Raw genomic sequence first — 12363 nt, 5'->3', positions numbered from 1 at the left:
TTTACAAATACGAAATGGAAATATCACATTGGCATTAAGTATTCAGACCCTTTACTCTTCAAGTACTTTCTTAAAGCACCTTTGGCAGTGATTACAGCCTCAAGTCTTCTTGGGTATGACGCTAAGCTTGGCACACCTGTATTTGGGGAGTTTTTCCATTCTTGTCTGCAGATCCTCTCTTGCTCTGTCAAGTTGGATGGGGAGAGTCACTACACAGCTATTTTCAGGTCTCTACAGAGGTGTTAGATCGGGTTCAAGTCCGGACTCTGGCTGGGCCACTCAAGGACATTCAGAGACTTGTCCTGAAGCCACGCCTGCGTTGTCTTGGCTGTGTGCTTTAGGTTGTTGTCCTTTTGGAAGGTTAACCTTTGCCCCCGTCTGAGGTCCTGAGTGTTCTGGAGCAGGTTTTCATCAAGGATTTCTATGTACTTAGTTGTGTTCATCTTTCTCTAGATCCTGACTTGTCTCCCAGTCCCTGCTGCTAAAAAACACCCCCACAGCATGATACTGTCACCACCATGCTTCACTGTAGGGATGGTCCCAGGTTTCCTCCAGATGTGATGCTTGGCATTCAGTACAAAGAGTTCAATATTAATTTCATCAGGCCAGAGAATCTTGAGTCTTTAGGTGCCTTTTGGCAAACTCCAAGTGGGCTTTCCATAAAGGCCTGATTGGTGGAATGCTGCAGAGATGGTTGTCCTTCTGGAAGTTTCTCCCGTCTCCACAGAGGAACTCTGGAGCTCTGTCAGAGTGACCATCGGGTTCTTGTTCACCTCTCTGACCAAGGCCCTTCTCCCCCGATGGCTCGGGTTTGGCCGGGTGAACAGCTCTAGGAAGAGTGTTGGTGGTTCCAAACTTCTTCCATTTAAGAATTATGGCGGCAAATGTGTTTTTGGGGACCTTCAATGCTGCAGAAATGTTTTGGTGCCTCGACACAATCCTGTCTCGGTGCTCTACGGACAATTCCTTTCACCTCATGGCTTGGTTTTTGCTCTGACATGCACTGTCAACTGTGGGACCTTATATAGACAGGTGTGTGCCTTTCCAAATCATGCCCAATCAAATAAATTTACCACAGGTGGACTCCAATCAAGTTGCAGAAACATCTCAAGGATGAGGGTCTGAATGTAAATAACGTGTTTCTGTTTTTTATTTTTAATACATTTGCAAATATTTCTAAAAACCTGTTTTTGCTTTGTCATTATGGGGTAGATTGATGAGGAGAACATGTATTTAATCCATTTTATAATAAGGCTGTAACATAACAAAATGTTGGAAAAGTCAAGAGGTCTGAATACTTCCCAAATGCACTGTTTGTTCAGAGAGCCTGTTTCTGTCCTGCCCTTAACTTTGGTGCAGGGCATGTGATGTCCATGGCCTCTTTGTCGCAAAACTCCCTGATCTTCTCATAAAGATACGCTTGTCTAGTTGTGTCCAGTCCAGGTGGTGCTTGTACAGGCAGATTATCTATGGGAGGAAGGACGGCAGCGCTGTGCAGCAGTTGAAACCTGGTCCCGACTGAGTCCGAATGCTCCTTGGAGACAACAATACCAGGCTGCAGAGCATCGAAGCTGTAAAACAGGAAAATAGACAAAAAAAATAGAGAAGACATTACAACCTTGCGTAACATCCATTGACCTCCCAAGTTTAGATAATAACCTCACACAATACAATGAAAATGATATTCACCTGAAGTGCTGCTTGATCTGTTGGCAGGTAGATTCCTGAAGGAGGACAACATGTACCTGAAAAACACAATAAAAGTCAATCATGTTGGAGGTAAATGAAATAATCAAAAGTGTTGTCATCGATTCCTTGTAGAGACGCCACACTGCTGCCTTTGTCACATGAGATGGCAGCAGCTTTCCACTCAAGTGTTTGTGTCCTGGGTGGCGTCCTGGTAATAATATTGCATTGTCCTCTGCATAGTTGATGAAGTTCACAACTCGCTGCAAATCCTCATGCTTCAAGTGTAACGTGCTTGCTTGGGCCGGCTCTCTTTTTGATGGGAGGCAGTAGACCATTCTCCTTGTATGACTGGTGGAGGAGAGTCAGGCGTGTTCTACTGTTGCTGAAAGACAAAATTACAGATTCAAATATTCTTGCTTTATTATTATACAATATATGGCCGTAATCACCACCAGACACACCTGGTTAACTTGACAGGTCATGCAATCATCTGGCGAAGTGGAGTCTTTTGTTTAGTCATGTAGCTAGCTAGCTAGCTAAAACAATGAACCATAATCCCAATCCATAGAGTACTAGCAATACAAAACCGATTGTCATAGTTAGCTAAAGCTAACTAACTATGTTCAATGATATTTAGCCAGCTGACATTAGGCTATTATTATCAATGCAAATAGCTTTCTGAGATAATATTACTACACAGATCATACATGTAATGTTAGCTAGCGAGACAGCCAACTAACGTTAGCTAGCTAGCGAACAGTACGCTTTGACTTGCAATGAAAACAACTTTTTGACTAAATTAGAAAAGTATAATATCTGAAAATGTAGCTAGACTCTTACCCGTATACATGGATGAACACTTCAGGGCAGACTGTAACCCCTTTCATTAAATAAGACGTCCTGTGTCGTTTCCGTTTCATTTGTACAGCTTGCTTGGCCCGTTGTGTCAAGTCACTCTGGTTCACACTGACCGTGTGCAATGCCATACGAATCTTCAGATTTTTCTCCCTCTCTGTCACGGATGCCATGTTTGCTCGTAGACAGGCGTTTTATAAAACAGCCTTCTGTGTTTTCGACTCCATCCGCATTTGCAATCAAATGTCAGAATTGTATTTTTCTCCTTATCATACTCTGCTTCCACAGGGCATTCCACTGATTTCAAACTTGGTCAACTTATTCTGTGACAACAACACTTTTGATTGCTGTTTCTTCCCCATCACTGTCGTCAGATAAATTCAGGGCATAAATGTTATTGAGAGCAATAGCAACACTTTTGCAGTTCTCCCATGATATCTTTCAAAACAGATGCAGTTGAAAGGATTATGTACACATACCAAGCGGCTCAGGTTATAGACAGAAGGTGCTACATGGCAGACCAATCCGAACTCGTCTCTCGGCATGTCCAGCCCATTCATTATCTCAGCCAATCATGCCCAGCGGGAAGGTTCCTGACTTTTTCCGTGGCTAAACGAACTATGCTCGTAATTTAACAATTGTAATTCATATTTGCACATGAAAGTTCACGAGTTCCAGAAGGCATTTCTGCCAAAAAGCACATAGTAATAATAATACTCAAATGCCTCTCCTGTAAAGTACTGACATGCAACATACGCTTAGTTTCCTGAAACGAGTCACAAATTGTTTCCTGAAACATCCAAAACAGTAAAAGGTTAAGTCCCCTGTTGAGGTTTGGGGCAAGGCATTTAAATCTGTATCAGAGGCACAGTTTATTCCAGATCAGAGAATTATGAAGCGCTCTGCATGTTGCCAGTATTTTGTGCAGTTTGCCAGGACTACAGAGACAGTATCTGCTGAAGTACCAGTTTCAAGCAGGGCTTCTTTTTAGGTATTAGGCTAACTGTAGTTGAGAAAACTATGAGAAAAGCTACTGTTAATTTCTTAAATTGTAGAGGTAATAAACGTTTCATGGTTTCATCATTGTTTGTGTTTATTTTATAAAGTGTGTAATACTTTCATTACGTTTTATTATTCACTTTTTTATATGAAACTTTGTACTGTGAAACTGCGTGAGGTGTTAAAATCCCATTTATAAACCAGCCTTTTTAGTTTGGCCTTTAATAAATGATACCTTTGTGTTTTATGTTCTTTGATTCCCGTGCTTGTTTTTTATTTTATTTTATTGTTTGAAGTGTGTTGCTATTTTAAATACACATCAAGTTACGTTTGAATTTAAGTTTGATTTCATATTGGATCTTCAGGTCGGTCAGGCAGAGGTCGGTAATCCAGAGTAGTGGGGCAAAGGTAGAAGACGGCAGGCAGGTTCAGGGCAGGCAGAAAGGTCAAAACCAGAAAAACTAGAAAAACAGGAACTATAGACAAGCCAGGAGCAAGGGGGAAAACGCTGGTAGGTTTGATGAACAAAACTGTAGCCAATCACAAAGACAGGTGAAACAGATCAGGGTGTGACAGTTAGGGGCTATTAGCATGTGTAAAAATCCACGACTTTCCAGAGTTGACTAATCACTTCTTATCCTTAAATATATTCTGACTTACATGTGTACCCTCAAAGAATGTCATTCCGCAACAGCGGTCACAGACTCCTGAACAATTCCCCCCCCCCCAAAAAAATGGTGATGAAGTTGAATAAACGTGGAAAACGGATTGAATTTTAGAAAAGTAAAGTAATCAATGGGAATCTCATATTTCTTTTCACCCAACTTTGAACTTAAATCCAATGACATGGTATTGTTTTTACCGATTTCATGTTGAATTCACATTAGTTGACAACTCAACCAATTGCAAATCAAATCTAGATGTTGAACTGACTTCTGTGCCCAGTGGGATTATGACAACAAGGGATAGGCGTAGCTTGTAATTGACACAGACAGGGAAACAGAGCATCAAAAAGTAACTTTTTCAAATTCTCCTACAGATTCACATGCAGGAAAGATATTTAGATCTCTATGTAGTATCAGAAAGAGCAGATTCAGACATTTCTAAAACACATACCTTTGCCAAATAACTCTCACAATTGAAGAGTTGAGCTCAATTTCAAAATACAAAATATCAGTTGTTCCACGCTCAATGTGAGTCATGTAGTGTAACTTTTTTCTTTAGGAGGGGGGTAATCTTGTACTATAACTTAGTCTGACTTTAACATTCATCCCAATAACTACTGCTGGAGTCTGGACTGGACTGTATTAAACTGGGCCTCTGAGTGGCGCAGAGGTCTAAGGCACTGCATCTCAGTGCTTGAGGCGTCACTACAGACACCCTGGATCGATTCCAGGCTGTAACACAACCGACCATGATTGGGTGTCCCTTAGGGCGGCGCACAATTGGCCCAATTTATTCTTAACTAACTTGCCTGGTAAAATAAAATTAAATATTTTTAAATTATGTGGTTTTTAAACGAAGGTGGAATTCTTAACTTTAAGAATAATCCCTAACAGAAAACAATGTTTTCCCCAAATAATGAAAATCACATTGCAATTTTCACAAACTATATTAGTATATTTTCTGTGTTATAGCCTACTAGACTATATGGCTATGAAGGCCTGTAATTTAAATATAACCAGAAAGGAAGGGGCACATTTTAAGCTACTTTGGTGAATTTGCACGGCATGCAAGACAAGATATTGCGATATGCAGATTACCAAGACATAAACTCAGCAAAAAAAGAAATGCCCTCTCACTGTCAACTGTGTTTATTTTCAGCAAACTTAACATGTATAAATATTTGCATGAACATAACAAGATTCAACAACTGAGACAGAAACTGAACAATTTCCACAGACATGTGACTAACAGAAATGGAATAATGTGTCCCTGAACAAAGGGGGGGTCAAAATCAAAAGTAACAGTCAGTATCTGGTGTGGCCACCATCTGCATTAAGTACTGCAGTGCATCTCCTCCTCATGGACTACACCAGATTTGCCAGTTCTTGCTGTGAGATGTTACCCAACTCTTCCACCAAGGCACCTGCAAGTTCCCGGACATATCTGGGGGGAATGGCCCTAGCCCTCACCCTCTGATCCAACAGGTCTCAGACGTGCTCAATGGGATTGAGATCTGGGCTCTTCGCTGGCCATGGCAGAACACTGACATTCCTGTCTTGCAGGAAATCACGCACAGAATGAGCAGTATGGCTGGTGGCATTGTCATGCTGGAGGGTCATGTCAGGATGAGCCTGCAGGAAGGGTACCACATGAGGGAGGATGATGTCTTCCCTGTAACACACAGCATTGAGATTGCCTGCAATGACAACAAGCTCAGTCCGATGATGCTGTGACACACTGCCCCAGACCAAGACAGACCCCAAGACAGACCCTCCACTTCCAAATCAATCCCGCTCCAGAGTACAGGCCTCGGTGTAACACTCATTCCTTCGACGATATATCACGAATCCGACCCTCACCCCTGATGAGACAAAACTGCAACTCGTCAGTGAAGAGCACTTTTTGCCAGTCCTGTCTGGTCCAGCGACGGTGGGTTTGTGCCCATAGGCGACGTTGTTGCCGGTGATGTCTGGAGAGGACCTGCCTTACAACAGGCCTACAAGTCCTCAGTCCAGCCTATCTCAGCCTATTGTGGACAGTCTGAGCACTGATGGAGGGATTGTGCCTTCCTGGTGTAACTCGGGCAGTAGATGCTATCATCCTGTGTCTGTCCCGCAGGTGTGATGTTCAGATGTACCGATCCTGTGCAGGTGCTGTTACACGTGGTCTGCCACTGCGAGGACGATCAGCTGTCCGTCCTGTATGGTCGTCTTAGGCGTCTTACATACAGACATGGAAATGTATTGCCCTGGCCACACCTGATGCCTCCTTGCAGCATGCCTAAGGCACGTTCACGCAGATGAGCAGGGACCCTGGGCATCTTTCTTTTGGTGTTTTTCAGAGTCAGTAGAAAGGCCTCTTTAGTGTCCTAAGTTTTCATAACTGTGACTTTAAATGCCTACCGTCTGTAAGCTGTTAGTGTCTTTACGACCGTTCCACAGGTGCATGTCATTAATAGTTTATGGTTCTTTGAACAAGCATGGGGAACAGTGTTTAAACCCTTTACAATGAAGATCTGTGAAGATATTTGTATTTTTACAAATTCTTTGAAAGACAGGGTCCTGAAAAAGAGATGTTTCTTTTTTTGCTGAGTTTATGTGCAAGGTTCTGCCTGCTCCTCTTCACTCTCACTTGTATTGTCCTGTCTGCTCTTTATCTTCACTGATGATGCCAGTGTGAAATTTCTTCGGTCTGTTGCCTGTAGAATATCCTAGTTTATTCATGAGACTGATGTCGCCAGGCTACAGATGGCCAGTCTTGCGAGCACGGGGTACTCTTCGTTTCCGAGTGGGTGGGGGTGTTTTTGTCTCATAATATGAAATTACAGTAGGCTACCTATAGACTGTATCGGTTAGGCTACCCTTTTCAGATATAATCTTGAAAGCACCTCGGCTACAGCATGTCGGTTTGTTTGTTAAGGTTGGCCACACTACAGCTTTTTAACTACTGACATGAAACCTTATCTGGAGATGCGAACCACATTTTACTTGCCTGTAAAGTAAGTCATGCTGCTTCTGAAACAGGGACTAATTTCCATCACTAGGCGACCAGAACTGTCAATCAAATAATCTCGAGCTGCTGTGCGCAGCCTGCCTGCGCTCAGCCCACTCTCCCTTAAGAAAGTACTTTAAAGTTCTTTAAATACCATGATTTACCAAGAAACTTAGTAGAAAGAAAGCACATCTGGCTACCATATCATTAAAAACAGCGTTTATTGTTGTCAGGGAAACAATAGAACATTATATACAAGAGCAGAATTCGACTGTCAAACGGCACAGACTCTTCTGATGCAGCACTTTTTTTTAAATTGTCTGTAAAGTTATCAATTGTCAGTATTGTCATTTTACTGTAGCTGCGTTCTATGTCTGTAAAGGGTCACGGTAGATATTACTTCAGTGGCGGCTCTCGTGGACCATTCGTCTGTACCGAACATGTGTTGGTCCCATGTTTCATTAGCTGAAATAAAAGATCCAATAAATGTTCCATACGCACAAAAAGCTTATTCATCCCAAATGTTGTGCACAAATTTACATCCCATGTTATTGAGAATTGCTAATGGACTCAAGCCTCGTCCCCTTTGTCATTATAACCATTATTATCGTAATCATTATCGTAATCAGTGTCGTCATCAACATCGTCATTCCACAGATCATAGAGTAAGATGTTTTCAGCATCTGCCCAGTTCATCATCCCCCTCCAACCCCCACTAGTTAGAGATTACAATATCCCACTCTGATTTCCCCTCTCTCAGTCTCTGGCGGGTTGTGTAGTTCTCCTTTGAGTCCAGAGGATGCTTACCTTTAATGACGATGCCCCATCCACAGTTCTCCCATCCCTTTTCAAGGTTTTGGCAGTTCTGTTGAGAGTAACATACATTTCCGAACAACTGAAGGGGAATTCAATTAAAACGCTAACACACTGTAATAACTCTTTGTTACCATAAAGAGGGTATGGTATATCATGATATATCAACCAGTGACTCTAAACCAATCAGATTGCGAGGTAGGAACTACCCCTTGTATAAGCTTCCATAACTACATGAATATTCTTACCCTTGGTAATGCTCTGTGGTGGTCCTCTCCCTCCTTGCTGTCTTCTTAGAATTGCCATAAAACAAGAGCATTACAATGAGTAAGAATATTAATGTAGTTATGGAACATTATACAAGGGGTAGTTCCTACCTCGTAATCTGACTGGTTTAGACTAATTGGTTGATATATCATGATATATCAACCAATGGTTCGAATCCCTGAGCTGACTAGATGACAAATATGTTTATGTGCCCATGAGCAAGGCACTTTACCCTAATTGCTCATGTAAATCACTCTGGATAAGAGTGTCTGCTAAATGACTGTGAGTGACCCATTTCCTGCCCTGCTCTATATCCCTGTGTGGTGCAGTGGTAGAAACACTAAACCCACCTGTCGGCCGTTGCGTTGTTGAGGCGTCTGGGTGGGTCTGTCGCCATGGTACCGAGGTGGCTGACGGCTTCACACTGTCTACTCATTAATCACACACAATCATACTGGCGGCATCGTGCATTTATATGTATGTGTGTCAGGGTTTCTGTTAGGAAAATGTGGCGCCTCCGGACATTAACCGGACCAATATGCATTGGGTGCGTAACCTGATTAGGGCGTCCACCCACGGTGCTCAGAATGACATAAATCACATTTAGATTACGGTCATTTATATTAACAGAACATGCAAGTCAGGATGCAACGATGTGTTTTCCTTCTTACCCTAATTGTCACTTTGATGTGCACTTTGAAGATGTCAGAATAACTGTCCACATGTACTTTTCCTCAGCCAACAAGACGAGTAACGAATAGCAAAATCACTAGCCTATGCTGTTTGGGGTTTCTGCTATTCCCCATAGGAGAAAAATGGACCTATTCTATTGGTCAACTTGTCGAGAAAGAAATAGCCTATGCCAAACAGACTCTGGGACAGTTGTGGGACGATAGATCCCAAATTCATACGACCAGTAGGCCCTAGGATTTAAAAAAAAAAAACATTTAAAAAAAGCAATGAGTCGGATGCGACAGATCAACATTTTTAGCCTTAAAATGTTGATCTACTATTATTTCTTTACGTTGGGCAGTAGGCTACGCGTGAACGACAAAGCCTTCCTTTCTTTTGCATTTGCTGTTTCAGATGAAGTAGCAGCAGCTCTCGCGCTTGTCAGCTCAAACTCTCTGTATCTGCATGCTGTAAGCATGTGATAAATAAAGTAGCCTACAGAAGGAATACAGCGCACTGTACCCACGTGCCAATTTACTTCCACTAAATTATGCAAATTGACCTATAGAGCGATAAGCATGACCATTCAAATGTATTTACGTCGACTGATATTTCCATCAATGAATGGGCTAAAAAGCATTATGTCGTAATGGAATTTTTTCTTCTTCTCCCGAAAAATTTGCCAATTTTATTTATCAGCTTTTTCTATATCTTTTGTTATTGACCAAAGCTGGCTATTACCGGCTAACGGAAACCCTGGTGTGTGTGTATTATTGTTTGTATGTGTTGGTACATAAGTGCAGCATGTGTGTGACAGTGCAGACGCCAATGTGATTTACGACTCCAGTCACATCCTAAAGTGATGCAATTCAGAGTGTCCTGTTAATTTGAGCTCAGTGTCACGCAATCTCACTCCATCCTGTTAGGGTCTAATAGAATATCTGTATGTGTGTGTGTGTGTGTGTGTGTGTGTGTGTTTCCTGTAGACATAAACAGAGAACCCTAGCCAGACTGCAACACTGACACTGACTGGCTACGCTGTGTCCCTCCCTGTCACCCAGTGTGTGAGAAACCAGCCAGTAGCCAAGACTGCACAATTTTTCAAATAGTGGATTAACAAGAGGAGCTCAAAGCTTTCTAACGAGCCCTCCCTCCCCTATCTAAAAATAAAACTGACCAACCTTCCTTTTTCTGCTCCCCCTCTCTCTCTCTCTCTCTCCCTCTCTCTCTCTCTCTCTCTCTCTCCCTCCCTCCCTCCTCTCTGTGTTTGAATGACATGTTGAGGGCTGTAATTTGACTCATCTGTGCCAAGGTGCTGGAGAGGGGCCGAGAAGGGAGGGGGGGGCGGAGTGATTGATTGCCCTCTGTGACTGGCTCTTGTCATGCTCCTCAATGACTAATCACAGACCTGTGTGTGTGTGTGCGTGTGTAGTGGTTAGGATTGATGAGATGGAGGGGATTGGGGGGACACTAATTTATTCCGTCCACGAAGGTGTGTCTCTCATGCCTGGTCACCATGGCAACTGCTCGGTCCAGCACAGAAAGGGGCAAGCGGTCAGAGTGCCGTGGTAACAGGTTGTCAATCACTCAGCCTCCACTTCTTGTTGTTATTCAATATTTCCTGTCACTCACAATCAGTCAGACTCATGGTGCTGGAGAGCCTAGACAAGCACCACGAAAGCCCTCAGACCAATTTCCACAAATTAATAAAAGATTAAATATATTAGTCATTTTTTAGGAACTCAGTCCGGTACTCAACTTAGTGTTGCAAGTTAATATAGTAGAATACACAAGGCGCAAATTCGAAAATGTTGTGCATCAGCAATTTTTCCTCTTGTTATGTCAGTCAATTAGCTCATGTCAGCTAAACTTTTTCAGATTGCTAAATTTGTTTAGCGGCCAGATATCTAAACTTGTTATCATGGTCAAATTACCGTCTGGGGGGCCTGTCATGCCAAATATTGTCCCCCGGACAAATAGTGTCCCCCTTTACGTCACAATGGATTTCGATAAACTGTTAGCGTCCGTTGCTATATCAACAGTGTTACAATGGGATTCGATAAACTATTAGCGTCCGTTGCGATATCAACGGTGTGATGACCTAATGATTAGAGTGTTGGAGATAATTACAGTTTAAATTACGTTCTTTTCATCATCGCTGTGCAAACAAGGCTGATTTCTGCGACAATTTCGCTGTTTAACAAGTTTTGTTAAGCTAATAAAATGGAAACATTAATTCGAACAACTTTTGGTACCTTATCAACATTACATGAAATCCATGTGTTAAACATTGCTACGTTGCGGAAATGGCAAAGAAATTGTGTAACCTTACAGATCAGAAGTCAGCTAATTTCCGCCCCATTCATATGCAAATCTGTTTGATTCATACTCTGGCTTGTCTGGCTGTAACGGTTTTCTAGGTGTGAAGGAGAGTCGGACCAAAATGCAGCGTGTAGATTGCGATCCATGTTTTAATAAACAAACGTAACACGAATCTAAATACAAACACTACAAAAAAACTATAAACGTAACGAAAACCGAAACAGCCTATACTTGTGTACACTAACACATAGACAGGAACAAGGACACTAAGGACAATCACCCACGACAAACTCAAATAATATGGCTGCCTAAATATGGTTCCCAATCAGAGACAACGATAAACACCTGCCCCTGATTGAGAACCACTCCAGACAGCCATAGACTTTGCTTGATCACCCCACTAGCTACAATCCCAATATATACCCACCACATACAAAAACCCATGCCACACCCTGGCCTGATCCAATACATGAAGATAAACACAAAATACTTCGACCAGGGCGTGACAGAACCCCCCCCCCCCAAGGTGTGGACTCCCGAACGCACCTCAAAACAATAGGGAGGGTCCGGGTGGGCATCTGTCCATGGTGGCGGCTCCGGCCGGGACGTGGACCCCACTCAGTCAATGTCTTAGTCCCCTCTGCTCGCGTCCCTGGATAGTCCACCCTCGCTGCCGACCATGGCCGAGTAGTCCTCACCCAGAACCCCACTGGACTGAGGAGCAGATCGGGACTGAGGTGAAGCTCGGGACTGAGGGGAAGCTCGGGACTGAGGCGAAGCTCGGGACTGAGGCAGCTCGGGAGTGAGAGAAAGCTCGGGAGTGAGAGGAAGCTCGGGAGTGAGAGGAAGCTCGGGAGTGAGAGGAAGCTCGGGAGTGAGAGGAAGCTCGGGAGTGAGAGGAAGCTCGGGAGTGAGAGGAAGCTCGGGAGTGAGAGGAAGCTCGGGAGTGAGAGAAAGCTCGGGAGTGAGAGAAAGCTCAGGCAGGTAGATAGATCTACCAGATCCTGGCTGGCTGGTGGTTTCAGCAGATCCTGGCTGACTGGCAGATCCTGGCTGACTGGCAGATCCTGGCCGACTGGCAGATCCTGG

The 12363-nt window shown here is 43.2% G+C and overlaps 1 protein-coding gene and 1 long non-coding RNA gene across 4 annotated transcripts in view; one reads left to right on the top strand and one right to left on the bottom strand.

Annotated features, from left to right (window-relative positions):
- LOC118358852 (cAMP-specific 3',5'-cyclic phosphodiesterase 4B-like) overlaps positions 1 to 12363 on the top strand; it is a 280803-nt gene that overhangs the window by 117709 nt on the left and 150731 nt on the right. The gene's annotated exons all lie outside the window — the stretch shown is intronic.
- On the bottom strand, positions 7442 to 9404 carry LOC118377303 (uncharacterized). Of its 2 annotated transcripts, XR_004824229.2 has the most exons (5): positions 8952 to 9404; positions 8631 to 8708; positions 8262 to 8305; positions 8008 to 8065; positions 7442 to 7665 (listed from the first exon to the last, which is right to left on the bottom strand). It is a non-coding gene; the product is annotated as an uncharacterized LOC118377303 (long non-coding RNA). The 2 variants fall into 2 exon arrangements; XR_004824228.2 differs by having other exon boundaries at positions 8631 to 9404.

The sequence above is a fragment of the Oncorhynchus keta genome, chromosome 26 (genome assembly GCF_023373465.1).
Source record: "Oncorhynchus keta strain PuntledgeMale-10-30-2019 chromosome 26, Oket_V2, whole genome shotgun sequence".
Taxonomy (NCBI): domain Eukaryota; kingdom Metazoa; phylum Chordata; class Actinopteri; order Salmoniformes; family Salmonidae; genus Oncorhynchus; species Oncorhynchus keta.
This window is presented reverse-complemented; position numbering and strand designations above follow the sequence as displayed.